At 44.4% G+C, this 18,602-nt stretch overlaps 1 protein-coding gene and 1 pseudogene across 1 annotated transcript in view; one reads left to right on the top strand and one right to left on the bottom strand.

The window, feature by feature from the left end:
• Nucleotides 1–17,885, top strand: part of LOC126996281 (basic proline-rich protein-like) — a 93,501-nt pseudogene extending 75,616 nt beyond the window's left edge.
• LOC126995930 (uncharacterized) overlaps nucleotides 1–18,602 on the bottom strand; it is a 272,074-nt gene that overhangs the window by 197,584 nt on the left and 55,888 nt on the right. The window lies entirely within an intron of this gene.

The raw sequence follows: 18,602 nt of genomic DNA, 5'->3' as shown, positions 1-18,602 counted from the left end.
AGAGACAGAGAAGACCATATGGAGTCTACAAGTGGCTATAGTCATTTACCTAACGTCATTTATCCTCCATATCCTATCCATGAATATATCTAACTTAATCCCTTCGCTACGTGTCCTATCCGGATCTCTTAATACTAAACCCTTATTGCCGTCGCCCTTATTAAAGCCTTTCATTCACTTATAAACTTCAATTACGTGTCCTCGCAGCCTCCACCTCTCCAGGGAATACAAGTTAACGCTACCTAAGATGGCAAGCTTCTCAACCGTTGAATAATTTTTGTCATCATCTTCGCTGCACAACTTTTAATAGGTCGCCGTCCATTTCATTAATAAGATCAGAACTGTACCGTAGCAGCGAGATGAGGTCTAACTACTACTAAATATAGCTCGGGAATGACTTCAGCGCTTCTCTTGCTAACGCTTCTTGAAACGTCCCGGTAATATAGCTTGGGGAAGACTTCAGCGCTTCTCTTGCTAACGCTTCTTGAAATGTCCCAGTAATATAGCTTGGGGAAGACTTCAGCGCTTCTCTTGCTAACGCTTCTTGAAATGTCCCAGTAATATAGCTTGGGGAAGACTTCAGCGCTTCTCTTGCTAACGCTTCTTGAAACGTCCCGGTAATATAGCTTGGGGAAGACTTCAGCGCTTCTCTTGCTAACGCTTCTTGAAATATCCCAGTAATATAGCTTGGGGAAGACTTAAGCGCTTCTCTTGCTAACGCTTCTTGAAATAAAACCCATACTCTGTGCGATTCTGACTAAATATACTGAGCTTCTGGACGGATATCAGAGCTCGCTAGGGCGACACGATTACAGCTATACTTGCTTAGATGAGTGTCACTTAAAGACCAATTGCGTGATGGGTTATTTCTTCCAACACCCAGAATACTACACTTCCTGGAACTAAACTCGCCTTGACTAAATTACTGGAGATCATTTCCATACGGCTCCTCTTCCCATTCCGGCCCTTGATCCCGCTCCTCCTCTCCTAACCCTAATGATCCCCAGTCAACTTCCTCAAGGTGTCTTCTTAGCCTCTAATGATTAACCCTTCAGAAGTCAGGTACCAACACGAGGCTCCTGCTACTCTGGGTTACCTTCGAATCCAAGTCATATATACATAATAAGTTTCCCTGTGAACACGAAAACCTGACCCTCAACATCTACTTTACAGATCATATTCTTATTATTAAGGCTCACAAAACACTGACTCTCCCCTTAAGGGCTTCGTAATTACCTGCTTGACGTTGTTAACTGGCACTAATGACTTCAAGAACACCCTCAGTTTCTAGGCCACCCAAGTTCGCTCGCCTTCCCAATCTATGTTCCAATAATTGAAGTCTCCCATTATGCAGACGTTTTTTATTCCTACTCACCCTACTAATCTTCTGCAGTAATGAACCAGTGAGTGAGAGAGAGAGAGAGAGAGAGAGAGAGAGAGAGAGAGAGAGAATTTATATATATGAAGGTTATGTAAACAAGAGATGAGGAGAAAGGTAGGGAGAGAGAGGGGAGAAGGAGGAGGAGGAGGAAGTGAGGTTGGTGATAGGAGAGGCAGAGGGAGAGAGAGGGAGGTGGAGAGGGAGGAAGGGAGAGATCTGGCTTTCGTTATGAGGGACAAGGAGAAGGGAAGGAGACACGTGCGGACCATGACGAAGGAGGAATGGAAGTGAGGCCGATGACTGAAGAGGGAGAGAGGGAGAGAGAGGGAGAGGGAGAGAGAGGAAAAGAGAGAGCCGGGGACGAGATAGAGAGGCCGCGGCACAGGTGGGGTTGATGATGTAAGGGCACGGGCGACAGGTGCGTTTCCAAAGGTACGGAAGAAGGACAGTTTCGGCAGGAGGGGTAAATCGGCTCGGCTATAGAAAAGCTATTCGACGGCCTCCACATAAATCACGAGGGAGGATGACAAACGGCGGTAGGCGCGAGGGTTTAGTGCACCGCCCGAGGGAGCCGAGAGAAGGCGGCCACAAACGAGAGGGGCACAGAGACAGCCACAGACGAGGCCTCAGCAACGGCCCTCAAGGTTGTCAAGGCGGTGGCGTGGCAGTGTGAGGGTGGCGGCTGTAGTGTGAGGGTGGCGGCTGTAGTGTGAGGGAGGCAGCGTGAAGGTGGCTGTTGTGTGAGGCTGTAGTGTGAGGGTGAGGGTGGTAGAGTGAGGGTGGCTGTAGTGTGAGAGTGGTAGTGTGGGGGTGGTTGTAGTGTGAGGGTAGTTGAAGTGTGAGGGTGAGGGTGGTTGTAGTGTGAGGGTGAGGGTGGTTGTAGTGTGAGGGTGAGGGTGGTTGCAGTGTGAAGGCGGCGGCTGAAGTGTTAGGGTGGCTGTCACGTAGTGTTTGAGGGCTAAATGGCTTATATAATTGTGCCATATGAGTTGAAATTGCACCTTGGAAGTGTTTGAAGTGAAATTTAGTGTCATAACTGCATCGCCTTCGTTAACCTACGCCAGGAAGCTTAGAAATTACAGTAGCTATCATATTACAGAACCCATATAATGACTCTTTTCTTTACCGAATGATATTAAATTCTGCAAGAGCCAAAAGTCACAAGGCAAGATAACAAAGAAAAATGGCTGGTCGGAGTAGCGTAATGAGAAACTGAGTGATCCATGAGCCAGGGACGTTTGTAAGAGCATCATCATCGTGTTTTGAAAAGCTTGTGGCCGGTTTCAAATACAATATGCTGAGTACGACGATCAGGTAGCGTTGGCGATGGTTGTCCGCTCACAAATGTAAAGGTTCGGAAAGGTACGATAGTTTTCCCTTTCACCGGCGCTCCCTTGCGTTGCGGTGTATGTTCCTGTCCTTGTTGCCGAGTTAGCGCCAATTATTGAACCGCTGGAGGGCACCGTAGCGAGGTATGGGTGAAGGGTTGTCTTTCAGTCTCCTACCGATACACACGGCAATCGATGTAAAAGGACGGTAGTTTTGCCTTTCCGCGGAGTTTCCAGTCGTGTAGAGCAACCTTCAAGTCTCTTTTCAAGGTTGGGATCGTGTGGTGGTATCGTTCGTATTGTAGTAAAAATTACGACAATATATGCAAAGAGGATGATTTCTTTTTCTTCAGTAAAGGAAAGGAGGCATTCAGTTTAACCCTCAAGTCCTTGTTTTCAGGTTAAGATCAAGGAGTATGTAGTGGAGGTGTCGTTCGTCTTACAGTAAAAAGAAAGACAATATCTCCATAGTACGATAATTTTCCCTTCAGAAGAGCCGCAGTTCAGTACAAGCGCCTCAAGTCCACGTTTCCGGGTTGGGGTCTGGCAGTGGAGGCGAGAAGGGGAGGCGTCGGGGTTGCAGAGAGGTGGTGTCCCCGCTTCCCCGCTCGCCCCTTCCCCCGAGTGCCGCTGCCTGGTTATAGTCGGGGCGGGAAGGTCGAGGAGTCACTTACGTCTATCAATGGGCCGTAAGCAGGGCGCCATATGCCTCAATTACGGCCTATTTAAGAAGGAAATCACCGTGTAAGGACGTAATCTCGCGTCTAACAAGCGGAGGGAGGGGTGCGAGGCCTTTCAATTCGGATTTTATTACGTTGCGTCGCCTCGTTCTGGGTTTAGGGACGATGATGAACACGCCCGTCACTGTCTCCAACGGGGTCACTTTATGGTTACACTTTGTTTGCTTTCCAGGATTACTACATTGAGTGAAAGAGTGAGCGAGGTTAGAAAAGGTTACCCTCCAAGCCTTGAAACGTGAATATGTGTTTCAGTCTCTGTTTGTGTTTAGAAAGGAGAAGTATACTTGGACATTCACGCCAGAGGAAGACGGATAACCACAGTGATTAAGAGAGTGTGAGAGACTGAGAGGCGAGAACCATCCAAGCCTTGAAAAGTAACTGCCTATGTTTTAGCCTCCGTTTGTGTTTAAAAGGACGAAAATAATTAGACATTCATGACAAGAAAAGACAGAGAAACTACAGTGAATAAGAGTGAGAAAGGCAAGAAGATGTAAATATCTGAGCCTTGAGAAATTACTACCTGTGTTTTCGTTTTTATTTGTGTTTAAAAGGGACTAAAGAAAAACTGAACATTCCCGCCAAAGAAATACAGGTAAACTAAAGTGACCAAGACAGTGGGAAAAGCGAGAACATGTACCTATCTAACCCTTGAGAAATGACTACCTGTGTTTCAGCCTCTATTTGTGTTTAATAGGACGAGAGAATACCTGAACATTCGCCCCCCAAAGAAATACAGGTAAACTACAGTGACTGGGCGAGTGAGAAAGTGAGAGAGGAAAGACAATGTTACCCGCTGAGAATTGAAAAGTGGTTACCTGTGTTTCAGCCTGTGTTCGCGTTTAAAGGGACGAGAGAATACCTGAACACACAACCCCAAGGAAAGACTGTGTTCCGCTCCACTGCAAGACTCAACAGCGCTGGACAGTGTTGCCAGGGCGGAGGGTTTACTGAAGACGAGTCGAACTGGCCGCCGAGATCAAAGGATTGCACCAACTTAACCCTCTACCTCAACCTCCACCCTCTGCTGTCTCCATCGAACTCCTCCACCTCTCCATCTTTCCTCTTCTCTCTATCTTCCACTTCTACATACTCTCTCCTTTGTGTGTCTTAGTCTCCTCTCTACATATTTATTTTCCCTCTTTCTCCACTTTTTTCTACTCTTTACCTCCACAACTACATCCTTTCTGCTTTGCTATCTCAGTCCTCCTCCTTCTCCACCCTCCTCCACTTTATCTTCTCTCCACTTCTCCTATTCAACATCTCTCCATCTCTCTACATCTTTATCTTCCCTTTCAATCCTTCTTCTCCACCTCTTTCTCCACTTTTTTCTCCTCTTCACCTCCTCCACAACTACATCCTTTCTGCTTTGTTATTTCAGTCCTTCTCCTTCTCTATCCTCCTCCACTTTATCTTCTCTCCACCTCTCCTCCTCAGCATCTCTCATTCATCCACTTCCGACTTTGTCCTCAACTCCTCTTCAACCTTTCCTCCTCCTTCTCCTCCTCCTCCTCTACCTCCTCTCCACTCCTCCTCTTCTCACACACTCGAGCACTAAATCCCTTCTCCGAGTCTCCCCCCTTTTATTTTTTTTAGTTCCCCCTTCACACCTCTCCTTCAAATTCTCTTTCCCTCGATTGCCTTTCACTCTTCATCCCCTCTTGCGTCTTTCCTCCTCCCATTCCCCCTTTCACTACTACCTCTTTTTTTAACCCCTTTCCTTTTCAGTTTTCTCCTTTGCATCCCCTCTTCCATCTTTTCTCCTTCTATTCCCTCTTTCACTGCTCCCTCCTTCCCTTTTGCCCTCTAACGTTTCTTTACTATCTCTTTTTTTTACCCCTTTCCTTTTCAGTTTTCTCCTCTTCATCCCCTCTTGCATTTTTTCTCCTTATATTCCCCCTTTCACTGCTCCCTCCTTCCCTTTAACCTCCTCTCCTTTCTCTTCAAACGCTCTTTCTGAATCAATTATCCCCCTTTCACCTTTCTTTTTTTTTTCTTTTTCATTTCTCTTGCATCTTTCCCTCGTCCTATTCCCCCTTTTCACTGTTGCCTTCTTTCCTCTTATCTCCAGTTTTCCTCTTCTACTTCTCTTCCTAAATCAGTTATCCCTCTTTCCCTTTTCTCTTCTCTTCCTCTGTTCCCTTTTTCCTTTTTGCCCTTCTTTATCATAAACTTTTCTACCTGTATTTCTAAGCCCTTGTTCTCTCTTCCCCTCCCTTTGTCACCCTTCTCCCCTTCCTTCCTTTCCCCCTTAAACATGCAAACCAGAGGAAGCAGACCGCCCCACCAGCAGGGATCGGGGGGCTTCATGCTTCCCCACCTGCTGCCTCTCCTGCTCCTGCTCCTCTCCGCCTCTCGTGTCGAAGGTAAGTCATTTCCCCATCAGGAGGCAGGTGAAGGGGGGAGGGGAAAGGTAGATTAAGGGAGGGACAAGATGATGGACGGTGATGGGCGACGAAGGGGAGGGAAGGGAGGAAGGGAGGGCAAGGGAAATGAGAAGAGAGGGAAGGTTAGGGAATGAGGGGAAAGGGAGGAAATGAATGTGGAAACAGGAAGAGGGAATAGTCGCTGGGGAAAAGGAGGAGCAGGAGGGAATCAAGGCTATTCATCAAAGGAGGAGGAAGAGGAGGAGGAGGAGGAGGAGGAGGAGGAGGAGGAGGAGGAGGAGGAAGGGAGGTATGAAGGAGGAGGAGAGGGGAAAATACTGGAGAGGGAAGGAGGGACTGAGGAAGGAAGAATGGTACGCTGGAGGGGAAGAGGAAGAAGAGAAGAAGGAGTAAGAGGAGGAAGAGGAGGAGGAAGAAAGGAGGTATGATGGAGGAGGAGGAGGTCAGGAAGAAAGGTACGCCGGAGGGGATGAGAAGGGAGGAGGAAAGAGGAGGAAAGCTAGGGGGGGTAGGAGGGGGATTAAGGGGGTAGGGGGGAGGAGGAGGGGGGAAGGGGGGAGTCGATGAAGCTTATTCGCCAAGTTAATCTTTGGCGAAAGTTACGTGTCCTTCAGGTAAGTACACACAGCAGTCTTCCTGTCTTCCTGCCCGCCTTCATTACCTGCCAGCCTTCCTTCATTCTTCCTTCACTCCTGCCTTCATTCATTCTTTCATTCCTTGTTTTGTTTCCATTCCATTCTTTGTTTCTCCTTTATTTATTACTTTTCTTCCTGTTTTATTCCTTTTTTTTCATCTTCCTTCACTCCTGCTTTCATTCACTCTTTCATTCCTTGTTTTTTTCCTTTCTTTCTTTCTCCTTCATTTATTCCTTTTCTTCCTGTTTTATTCCCTTTTTTTCATTACCTGCCTGCCTTCCTTCGTTCTTCCTTCACTCCTGCCTTCATTCATTCTTTCATTCCTTGTTTTGTTTCCTTTCTTTCTTTCTCCTTTATTCAATACTTTTCTTCTTGTTTTATTCCCTTTTTTCATCTTCCTTCACTCCTGCTTTCATTCATTCTTTCATTCCTTGTTTTTTTCCTTTCTTCCTTCCTTTCTTTCTCCTTTATTTATTCCTTTTCTTCCTGTTTTATTCCCTTTTTTTTCATTACCTGCCCGCCTTCCTTCATTCTTCCTTCACTCCTGCCTTCATTCATTCTTTCATTCCTTGTTTTGTTTCCTTCTTCCTTTCTTTCTTTCTCCTTTATTCATTCCTTTTCTTTCTGTTTTATTCCCTTTTTTCATCTTCCTTCACTCCTGCTTTCATTCATTCTTTCATTCCTTGTGCTATTCTTTTCTTCCTTTCTTTCTTTCTTTCTCCTTTATTTATTCCTTTTCTTCATGTTTTATTCCCTTTTTTTTCATTACCTGCCCGCCTTCCTTCATTCTTCCTTCACTCCTGCCTTCATTCATTCTTTCATTCCTTGTGCTATTCTTTTCTTCCTTCCTTCCTTTCTTTCTCCTTTATTTATTCCTTTTCTTCATTACCTGCCCGCCTTCCTTCATTCTTCCTTCACTCCTGCCTTCATTCATTCTTTCAGGCCTTGTGTTTTTCCTTTCTTCCTTTCTTTCTTTCTCTTTTATTTATTCCTTTTCTTCATGATTTATTCCCTTTTTTTCATTACCCTCCTCTCTTCTTTCTTTCTTTCTTTTAATTTTTATTTTTTTCCTTCCTTCCGTTCTTCATTACTTTTGGTTTGTCTTCTTTCCTTCTCTACTTCATTCATTCATTCACTACTCCTTTCCATCACTCCTTTCTTTCCTTTCCCACATTCTTCTTTCCCTAATTTACCCTATTTTTATTTCTTTTTGTTTTCTAACCTTCAATCTTCCTATTCGTCTTGTACCCTTTTTTTCCTTCTTTCCTTCCTACTTTCATTTATTTAGTCCCTTCTTCCTTCTTCAATCTCTTACTTCCATTCTTCCGTCTTCCATCTTTCTGTCTTATTTTCCCCCCTTCCTTTCTTTCCTTCTCCTTTCCTTTTATTTTTCTTCGTATACTTAATTTCGTTTCGCCGTGTTTTTCTTCAAAGGCGACAGATTCCTTCCTTTTTTTTACCATTCCTCCTTTCCTCCTTTGTTTTCCCCCTCCGCGTCATTCTTCTTTCCTTCCTTTCTTTAATTCGCAAATAACTCTTCTAAATGGATAAAAGAAGCAATGATAATGTAAATGAAGAGATAAATGAATGAGTAAATGTGTGAGAAATCGAATAAAGGAGGGAAATAAGGAAGAAACGAAGGAAGGAATAAACAAATAAATGAGTGTGTGAGAGATTGAATAAAGGAGGGAATGAAAAAACGACAAAAAGGAACAAGCAAGTAACTGAATGCGTGAAAGAATGAATGAATGAAGGAAGGAAGGAAGGAAGGAGGGAAAGAATGAAAGAATAAGCCAGTGAGTGAATATATGAGAGATTAAATGGATGAAGAAAGGAAGGAAGGAAAGAAAAATAGAAACGAAGGAAGGAAGAAGCAAGTAAATGAATGTGAGAGAGATTGAAGGAAAGAAGGAAGGAAAGAAGAAAGAAACGAAGGAAGGAAGAAGCAAGTAACTCAATGTGTGAGAGATTGAAGGAAAGAAGGAAGGAAAGAAGGAAGAAACGAAAGAAGGAAGAAGCAAGTAATAAATGCGTGAGGGATTGAATGAAAGAAGGAAGGAAAGAAGAAAGAAACGAAAGAAGTACGAAGCAACTGACTAAATGTATGGGAGACTGAATGAATGGAGGAAGAAGAGGAGGAACGAAAAAGAGAATGAAAGAAGGAATAAACGAATGACAACAAAGATGAACAAATAAAATAAATAACAAAACAGTGAAACCATAAATAAACGAGAGAATAAGAGCGAAAACCCAATAAACACACATAATAACATAATAAGCACTCGCGTACATAAATGAGTGAACGCGTGATGGATTGAACGACCGAGCAGCAACACCAGCAACAACAAAGTAATGAAGGGGATAACGAAAGAGGGGAGTGAACGACGCAGCTAATTACTCAATACATAAAGGCACGGATGAACGCGTTAACCCTCCCTTTAATACACGATCAACGAGCAGGGACAGAGAACGCGATGCAGTAACTTCAGTGGGAGCGTGACACAACTTACAGCGGCCCCCCCCCCCCCCCCCATTATCGTGTGTTGCTGTTCTTTATTTTGTGATGAATAGATTTTACATACATACATAGATATACATACATACAAACATACATACGAACATACGTACATACACCCATCAATTATGAGGCGTTTTTGTCTTTTTTTTGGTGGGTGTGGGAGACATACAGATAGATAGACAGATATAGATAAATAGATAGATAGATAGATAGATAGATAGATAGAGAGAGAGAGAGAGAGAGAGAGAGAGAGAGAGAGAGAGAGAGAGAGAGAGAGAGAGAGAGAGAGAGAGAGAGAGAGAAATGAGAAGGGGGGAGTGGGTAAATAAGCTCCATACAATTAAGGGAAGTGATGGAAAAAACGCCCCTACACACACACACACACACACACACACACACACACACACACACACACACACACACACACACACCTGCCTACCTCTAATTCAATAAACAAAGAACAATATCGAATCAAACGATTATGGCCCATTAGCACACACGAACACACACACACACACACACACACACACACACACACACACACACACACACAATACATGCACGCAGTTTAATTGACAGAGCTTCATTATTATCTCATTTACTTTATTTTCAAAACAAAACCAATTAATTTCATCACTGAGATCAAGAACGTTATTATTATTGTTATTATTATTATTATTATTTTTATTATTATTTATTGTTGTTGTTGTAGTTGTTGTTGTTGTAGTTATTATTATTAATGGAAAGTGGAGTCATTAAGGCGCATATTACCGTCACTTAACTCTTGAAACACTTGCATATGTATGAGTGTGTGTGTGTGTGTGTGTGTGTGTGTGTGTGTGTGTGTGTGTGTGTGTGTGTGTGTGTGTGTGTGTGTGTGTGTGTAATGAGCGATACTGATAGATAGATGGACAGCTAGATAGATAGAAATAGACAGATAGATAGATAGATTGATGGATTTTTTTTAAAACAGCAAGGATGCATTTATAATATATTAACACAGTGCAACATGTCTAGTGCTCCGGGACATCCACCAACAGCAGCATATGATGGCCGCCACACATGCAACATAACTCAAGGCCGGGAAGGATATGAAGCGCAGGAAACAGCAGACAGAAATGGAGAGGAGCCTGCAAGACCAGTGAATTCCTTTATAATTATTCCGAGCCCGTGAGCGGAAGGCACTAATGAATGAGAGTGACGTGCAAATGTTAACGTTGTCTCGAAAAGGTCAGCGAAACATTTCAGAGTTCACATGTCATGATGAACAACCTAAAAGAGCGAGCCATGAACAAATAGTATGAGAGAGAGAGAGAGAGAGAGAGAGAGAGAGAGAGAGAGAGAGAGAGAGAGAGAGAGAGAGAGAGAGAGAGAGAGAGAGAGAGAGAGAGAGAGAGAGAGAGAGAGAGAGAGAGAGAGAGAGAGAGAGAGAGAGAGAGAGAGAGAGAGAGAGAGAGAGAGAGATTTACATAGATTTACATAGAAAATCAGACCACACAGACCCCATGGTCCAGACTAGGTGGTCTGTCCTTAAACCTAAGTGATTTTACATTAATCAGAAGGCTCCAAAACGTTGCTTTTCTACTCTAGTTAATATTAAGTTGAAGGAAGTGACGTTCGAGCTTGTTTTTAAAGGAGTCAATCGTGTTACACTGGACCACTGATGGTGGGAGCTTATTCCATTCTCGCACTACAACGTTGGTGAAGAAAAATTTGGTGCAGTCTGAATTTACTTGTCTACATTTGAGTTTTGTGCCATTGTTCCTAGTTCGCAAAGTGTCATCGATCATAAACAATTTTGTCCTGTCTACATTCGTGAAACCATTAAGTATTTTAAAACATTCGATCAGTTTTCCTCGGAGGCAACGTTTCTCAAGAGAGAACATGTTAAGGGTGGAAAGCCTTTCTTCGTAGGATTTGTTGCGCAAGGAAGCGAGAGAGAGAGAGAGAGAGAGAGAGAGAGAGAGAGAGAGAGAGAGAGAGAGAGAGAGAGAGAGAGAGAGAGAGAGAGAGAGAGAGAGAGAGAGAGAGAGAGAGAGAGAGAGAGAGAGAGAGAGAGAGAGAGAGAGAGAGAGAGAGAGAGAGAGAGAGAGAGAGAGAGAGAGAGAGAGAGAGAGAGAGAGAGAGCAGTTGTTAATAATTCTTTTTTGGTCTTCACGGAATTTAACTGTACGGTCAACACGATCAGATCTCACAAAAATCTGGTTGCATTCGTCTGGCTTCATCTCCATCATTCAGTGCAGTCTAAAGTTTACAAATGTCCAAAAGCGATTCTCAGTTTTTTTATTTTTTTTAAGCAAATTGTCTTCACTGGATTTAACTTTATTGTCAACACGATCAGATCCCACAAAAAAATTCTTGCAGCATTCGTCTGGCTTCATTTCCATCATTCAGTGCAGTCTAGAGTTTACAAATGGCCAAAAGCGATTCTCATTTTTTTTTTAAGCAGATTGTCTTCACTGGATTTAACTTTATTGTCAACACGATCAGATCCCACAAAAAAAAATATTGCTGCTCTAGTCTGGCTTTATTTCCATCATTCAGTGCGGTCTAAAGTTTACAAATGGCCAAAAGCGATTCTCATTTTTTTATCTGTAAGCAAATTGTCTTCACTGGGTTTAACTTTATTGTCAACACGATCAGATCCCATAAAAAAAATCTTGCTGCTCTAGTCTGGCCTCATGTCCTTTATCCGTTGCAGTCTAAAGTTTACAAATGGCCAAAAAAGATTTTCTATTTTTTTTCCTGTAAGCAAATTGTCTTCACTAGGCTTAACTTTATGGTCAACACGATCAGATCCCACAATAAAAAATCTTGCTGCTCTAGTTTGGCTTCATGTCCTTCATCCGTTGCAGTCTAAAGTTTACAAATGGCGAAAAGCGATTCTCAAGTTTTTTTTTTTTTCCTGTAAGCAAACTGACATGGTGGAAACAAAACGGAACTTTCCAAAACCTTAAAAAAAAAGTCTGGGCACGGGACCTTCAGAAACTTTGATACGAGTGGAGTAACTGACGTGTCCCTGCGGTTAAACACGGAAAAAGATGTTGATTTTTGTTGTACACCGTGACGTTAGCCGCGCTCCGAAACACAAGAAAGACATTATAAACTTCCTTGTTAAATAACGGGAACACAACCAGAGAATCAACGCCACCCCTGTCATCACGATCTTTCAAGGAGAGGAGATGTTGCCTTCCTTGGACCTAAATTTTACATTACAGAAAGCAGTCTAAGGAACGCGAATTCAAGCCCAACAGCAAACTATCACGACTGAGAATTGATCTTCCAAAAGAGCGTTGACTTATTTGGATCTAATACCACCTTTTTCTTTTTTTTTTACAGCAGAGGAGACAGTTCAAGGGCGTAAGAAAAAAAGAAAACAATAATGAAAAAAAGCCCGCTACTACCTTACAGAGAACAGGGTCGAAGAAACGTGAAATCAAGCCCAAAAAACAAACTATCATGACTCGCTCTGTTCTCCCTCTGTTTTCTTTCGCAGAAGCAGCGACTAGTGGGCCATTATGTTCCTGTTAATATGTTTTTAGCCCCTGAGCTGCCTCCTTAACTATATAAAAAAAATTTTAAAAAAAACGTGTCGTGAATAGATCAACTTTATCTTTAGGCCAAACGATTATGACCCAAACCACAAACCCAAAACCGAGAACGAGACAATTATAAAAAAAAAAGAAATGAAGCAAAGAAAAAAAAAAGAGGGGACAAAGAACAACAAAGAAGGAGGAGGAAGGACAAAGAGGACAGTCACAAGTTCCCCGCCGATAGACTGTAGCAGAAGGAGTGGAGGACGACGAGGCAGCAAGGATGGATGGCGTGAGTGTCGGCAAACATCGATAAGGACTTGACGCATTAATTAAACAAAACTTCCCGGCTAATAGAAAGTAAGGGAAAGAGAGCGAGCGCGAGATTTACATAGAAAATCAGACCACACAGACCCCATGGTCCAGACTAGGTGATCTGTCCTTAAACCTATGTGATTCTACATTAATCAGAAGGCCCCAAAACTTTGCATTTCTACTCTTATTAAGTTGAAGGAAGTGTCGGTCGAGCTTGTTTTAAAGGAGTCAATCGTGTTACACTGGACCTCTGAAGGTGGGAGCTTATTCCATTTTCGCACTACAACGTTGGTGAAGAAAATTTTGTTGCAGTCTGAATTTACTTGTCTACATTTGAGTTTTGTGCCATTATTCCTTGTACACAAAGTGTCATCGATCATAAGCAATTTTGATTTGCCCACATTCGTAAATCCATTAAGTATTTTAAAACATTCGATCAGTTTTCCTCGGAGGCGAAGTTTCTCAAGAGAGAACATGTTAAGAGTGGAAAGCCTCTCGTTGTAGGGTTTGCTGCTCAAGGAAGGGATCATTTTTGTTGCCCGACGTTGAACACCTTCTAATTTAGCAATGTCCTTTGCATGGTGGGGAGACCAAAACTGTACCGCATAGTCCAAGAGGGGTCTGACTAAACTATTGTAGAGCGGAGGTATTACTTCTTTATTTTTTAATAAAAAAGTTTATTTTAATGAAGCCCAACATTGTGTTCGCTTTATTTGCTGCATCGATGCATTGCTGTGAGAATTTGAGGTTTGACGCGATTTTGACCCCCAGGGCCTAGACGCATTGAACACTTTTGAGTTTGACGCCAAGCATTTCGTAATCGAACTTCTTATTTCTTGTTCCAACTTGAAGGACCTTGCACTTGTCTACGTCAAAGGACATCTCCCATCTATCAGACCAAGCTGAAATTTTATGCAAATAGTCTTGGAGGCTTTGCCTGTCTTCGTCAGTGAGAACCGAGTTAACAATCTTTGTGTCGTCTGCAAATTTACTAATGAGTGTGTTAATTCCAACATCCACATAATTGATGTAAATAATGAAGAGCACTGGGCCAAGAACCGAGCCCTGAGGGACGCCACTAGTGGCAGGCGCCCACTCTGAGTTAAATCCGTCGATCACCACTCTTTGTTGTCTGTTGCTCAACCAATTCGCGATCCACTGGTGTACTTGACCGTCAATACCTATTTGCTTTAATTTATAAAGTAATTTATGATGTGGAACTTTATCAAACGCTTTCTGTAAATCAAGATGGACTACGTTCAGTGATTTGGTTACGTCATAAACTGAGAAGAGATCGTTATAAAGGGTCAATAGGTTTGATAGGCAGGATCTTTTTTTTTTTTACAACGCAGGAGACAGATCAAGGGCACACAAAAAAGGAAACAATAATAAAAAAGCCCGCTACTCGGAAGCCATGTTGTGAATCCCCAATTAATGAGTGGCTTTCAAGGTAACTTACAATTTTGTCTCTAATTATGTTCTCGAGTAGCTTACCTACAACTGAAGTTAGACTAATGGGCCTATAATTACCCGGTATTTTTTAGTCTCCTTTCTTAAAATCGGTGTCACGTTAGCCTTTTTCCAATCCGAAGGGATAATGCCTTGTCGCAAGGACATATTGAAAACGGTTGTGAGAGAGGAGAGTATTTCGCTCTTTGTTTCTTTAAGCAGTATAGGATATACTTTGTCAGGTCCGGGACTTTTATTTGTTTTAAGGGATTGGAGAGAGAGAGAGAGAGAGAGAGAGAGAGAGAGAGAGAGAGAGAGAGAGAGAGAGAGAGAGAGAGAGAGAGAGAGAGAGAGAGAGAGAGAGAGAGAGAGAGAGAGAGAGAGAGAGAGAGAGAGAGAGAAATTTACAAAGAAAATCAGACCACACAGACCCCATGGTCCAGACTAGGTGGTCTGTCCTTAAACCTAAGTGATTCTACAGAAGGCTCCAAAACGTTGCATTTCTACTCTAGTTAATATTAAGTTCAATGAAGTGTCGGTCGAGCTTGTTTTTAAAGGAGTCAATCGTGTTACACTGGACCACTGAAGGTGGAAGCTTATTCCATTCTCGCACTACAACGTTGGTGAAGAAAAATTTGGTGCAGTCTGAAATTACTTGTCTACATTTGAGTTTTATGCCATTGTTCCTCGTTCGCAAAGTGTCATCGATCATAAAACAATTTTGCGTTGTCTACATTCGTGAAACCATTAAGTATTTTAAAACATTCGATCAGTTTTCCTCGGAGGCGGCGTTTCTCAAGAGAGAACATGTTAAGGGTGGAAAGCCTTTCTTCGTAAGATTTGTTGCGCAAGAAAGGGATCATTTTTGTTGCCCGACGCTGAACACCTTCTAATTTAGCAATGTCCTTTGCATGGTGGGGAGACCAAAACTGTACCGCACATTCCAAGTGGGGTCTGATTAAGCTATTGTAGAGCGGAAGCATTACATCTTTATTCTTATATAAAAAGTTTCTTTTAATGAAGCCCAACATTCTGTTCGCTTTATTTGCTGCATCGATACATTGATGTGAGAATTTGAGGTTTGACGCGATTTTAACCCCCAGGTCCTTAACGTATTGAACGCTTGTGAGTTTAACGCTGCCCATTTCGTAATCGAACTTCTTATTTCGTTGGCCGCGACCTAGCCTTGGAGGTACACGTGTCAACTACGCTCGCTGTTCTCGGCAGTGTGCTTTCCTTGTGCTCTCCAGCATATCCTGAGGCTCTCCTATTGCTGCTGCTGCCTTGCTGGTTCGCTGACCTCTACTGCCCAACACTGCTCTGCTAAGTGCTAAGTGTTATATTCACTTTACTTAAACACATTCTCCCTTGCACACTTGCTCTTCCCCTCTGCCCACACCGTACACCTCCCCTACACCTCCTCACAACACTGTGGTGCACATACAACTCCTTCCTAACTGTACTAAGTTCCTTCTTAACTTTACTACACATAATTTACATATTATTTTCCAGGAAGTGTACTAGGAGGTCCTTGTTTTCAGGCTGATTTTCTTTCTTTGTTTCGTCCGGAAATTCCCAACGCGGCGTCTACCCAGCCGCGCGGTGGGCGAAATTCCCTAGAGACCCTTTGTTTTGTCACTAATCTCAGGGAATAGACAAAGGCAAAATGCCCTCCATAAAACGCTGTGTCGACTGCGGATGCCGGCCAAGCACCCCAGTATTTAAAAACGAGAAAAGGGGCGATCGATTCATGTCAGTTTTGCATGAAGGCAAAGAAGGATGAAAGGAACATCAGACAACTCGAGGATGCCATTCACGCGCTGACACGGGACATTGAAATTTTGAGGGAAGGTCTCCGGACGACAGTATGTAGCAAGTGTTCCACTCGCGGGAGTTTCTCCTCGCTCCTGCACTCGCCCTCTCCCATCCGTTCCTCCCCCCTTCCCTCCTCTTCTTCCCCCTCATCCGCCTCACCCTGCTCTCCCTCTCCTCTCTCCTCCACCCTCGCCTCCCCTCCCCGCCCCCCCACAGCCGCATCCCCCCCGCCTCCCCCCCCGGTCCCCTCCTCCTCCCACCCCTCTTCCTCCTCCCCCACCTCCCCCACCACCTCCTCCGCCACCTCCGCCACCACCTCAGCCACCTCCTTCTCTCTACCTTCCCCTTCAATGACATCCCCCTCCTCCTCCTCCTCCTCCTCCTCCTCCTCCCCCACCACCTCCGCCACCTCCACTACCACCTCCGCCACCTCCTTCTCTCCATCTTTCCCTTCAACGTCCTCCTCATCCTCCTCCTCCTCCTCCTTCTCCTCCTCCTCCTCCTCCTCCTCCTCCTCCTCCTCCTCCTCCTCCTCCTCCTCTTCCTTCTCTTTCTCCTCCTCCTCCTTTTCCTCTCCTCCTCCTCCAGCTCCTCCTCCTCCTCCTCCTCCTCCTCCTCTTCCTCCTCCTCCTCCTCCTCCCCCTCCTCCTCCTCCTCCTCCTCCTCCTCCTCTTCTTCTTCTTCCTCTTCCTAAATAATTTCCATGCAGTTTTTCCATGCTGCATGGTTCTTTTTCCTTTCCTGCCAGCTTTGGCTGGAGGGATGGGGTGGGAGGAGCCTGCCTTGCTGTCCTTATTATTACACCTTTGATTAGATAGTTAGTGTAGCTTGTCACAAACAGCCTCGTAAGGACCAGCAGGTCTCCTGTTGTTTGTTCTTCCTTTGTGTTCCTTTGTGTTCCTTCCTCCTCCTCCTCCTCCTTCTCCTCCTCCTCCTTCTTTTCCTCCTCCTCCTCCTCCTCCTTTCTCCCCTCCTCCTCCTCCTCCTCCTCCTCCTCCGTCACCATCAGCAGTGACTTGAAACAAACAAAACACTACAAGTCCGCCTGTCAGAAAGCCAATACAATGCTTGGGTTCATAGCGAGGAACTTCGAATACAAGACGCCGGGAGTTATGTTATCCTTGTATAATTCGCTGGTAAGGCCCCACCTGGAATACGCCGTGCAATTCTGGTCTCCTAATTACAGGAAAGACATTGAATTACTTGAGAGAGTACAGCGCCGCGCCACGAAGATGATACCAACACTGAGGACGAAGCCCTATGAAGAGCGACTCGAGCGACTCAACCTCTTCACGTTGGAAAATAGACGACTGCGGGGAGACATGATACAAGTCTTTAAGTATTTGAACAAGCTCAGCAACGTTGATCACTCCAAACTCTTCACGCTACAAACTAACCTGAGAACAAGAAACAACGGAAAAACAATTCAAGCAAAGCGATGCAATACCGACATCGGCAGGAGTTATTTCTCGAATAGAGTTGTTCGCCACTGGAACAGCCTTCCTGCAGAAGTGGTTAGCGCAGAGACCATCAACTCCTTCAAGAAACGCATTGATCGCCACTTTGCTGCATCGGGGAGTGAACGTTCCCAAGAGTAGATACACAAGTGCTTTAATCCTTCCCTGCAAGCCACTCCTATGGCAAACGGATTGATTAAATCACTGAACGCAAGCAGCCTAGTAATGAGCCAACAGGCTTTCTGATGCCTGCTAGTCCATGTTTCCATGTTTCCATGTTTTCCTCCTCCTCCTCCTCCTCCTCCTCCTCCTCCTCCTCCCCTGTTGCCGCCGCTCCATCTCCTCCTGTAGCGGCTTCCCTTCCGTCTACTGACGCAGTTTCTAAGAGGAGAGTCCTGGTGGTTGGGGACTCTCAAGTCAGGTTCATTGACAGGTACTTTTGTTCAAGGGATAAGGAAAATAGGCTTCGAGTGTGCTTTCCCGGGGCGGGCATCCAGCTCGTCTCTGACAGAATGGAGGAAATTTTACCAGGGGAGAGGACACAGCCAATCGTCTTCTGCAGTTTCGGGGGTAATGACATTGGTAGAGTGGGAAGCAAAGAGATATTTCGGGATGGAGGGATGGCTTTCCAGAGCCGTAGCGGTAAACAGCAGGCTGGCGGCCCACTGTAAACGAAATGGTTGGCTTTTCCTGGACAATTGGGACCTCTTCTACGATAAAGGCACCTTGTATGCCAAGGATGGGGTGCACCTGTCACACCAGGGGGTGGAGGTTCTCGCAGACTCCCTCGAGCGATCACATAGCACCCTACAGGATTTTTTAGAGTAGGCGAGGGGGGACGGCCTGTCATCAGTGGCTATGTATCGCAGACTGGGACTAGGGGGCGCAGGAGTAATCGAAAGGATGTAAGAAAGGATGGGCTAACGGCTTATTACACCAACAGTAGGAGTCTCAGGAATAAGATAGATCTACTGAGCGGGAAAGCATGTGTCGAAAAATTCGACATTATAGCTATCACGGAAACATGGGTGGATACTGCAAACAAAA

This window comes from Eriocheir sinensis, chromosome 9 (genome assembly GCF_024679095.1).
Source record: "Eriocheir sinensis breed Jianghai 21 chromosome 9, ASM2467909v1, whole genome shotgun sequence".
NCBI classification, from domain to species: domain Eukaryota; kingdom Metazoa; phylum Arthropoda; class Malacostraca; order Decapoda; family Varunidae; genus Eriocheir; species Eriocheir sinensis.
This window is presented reverse-complemented; position numbering and strand designations above follow the sequence as displayed.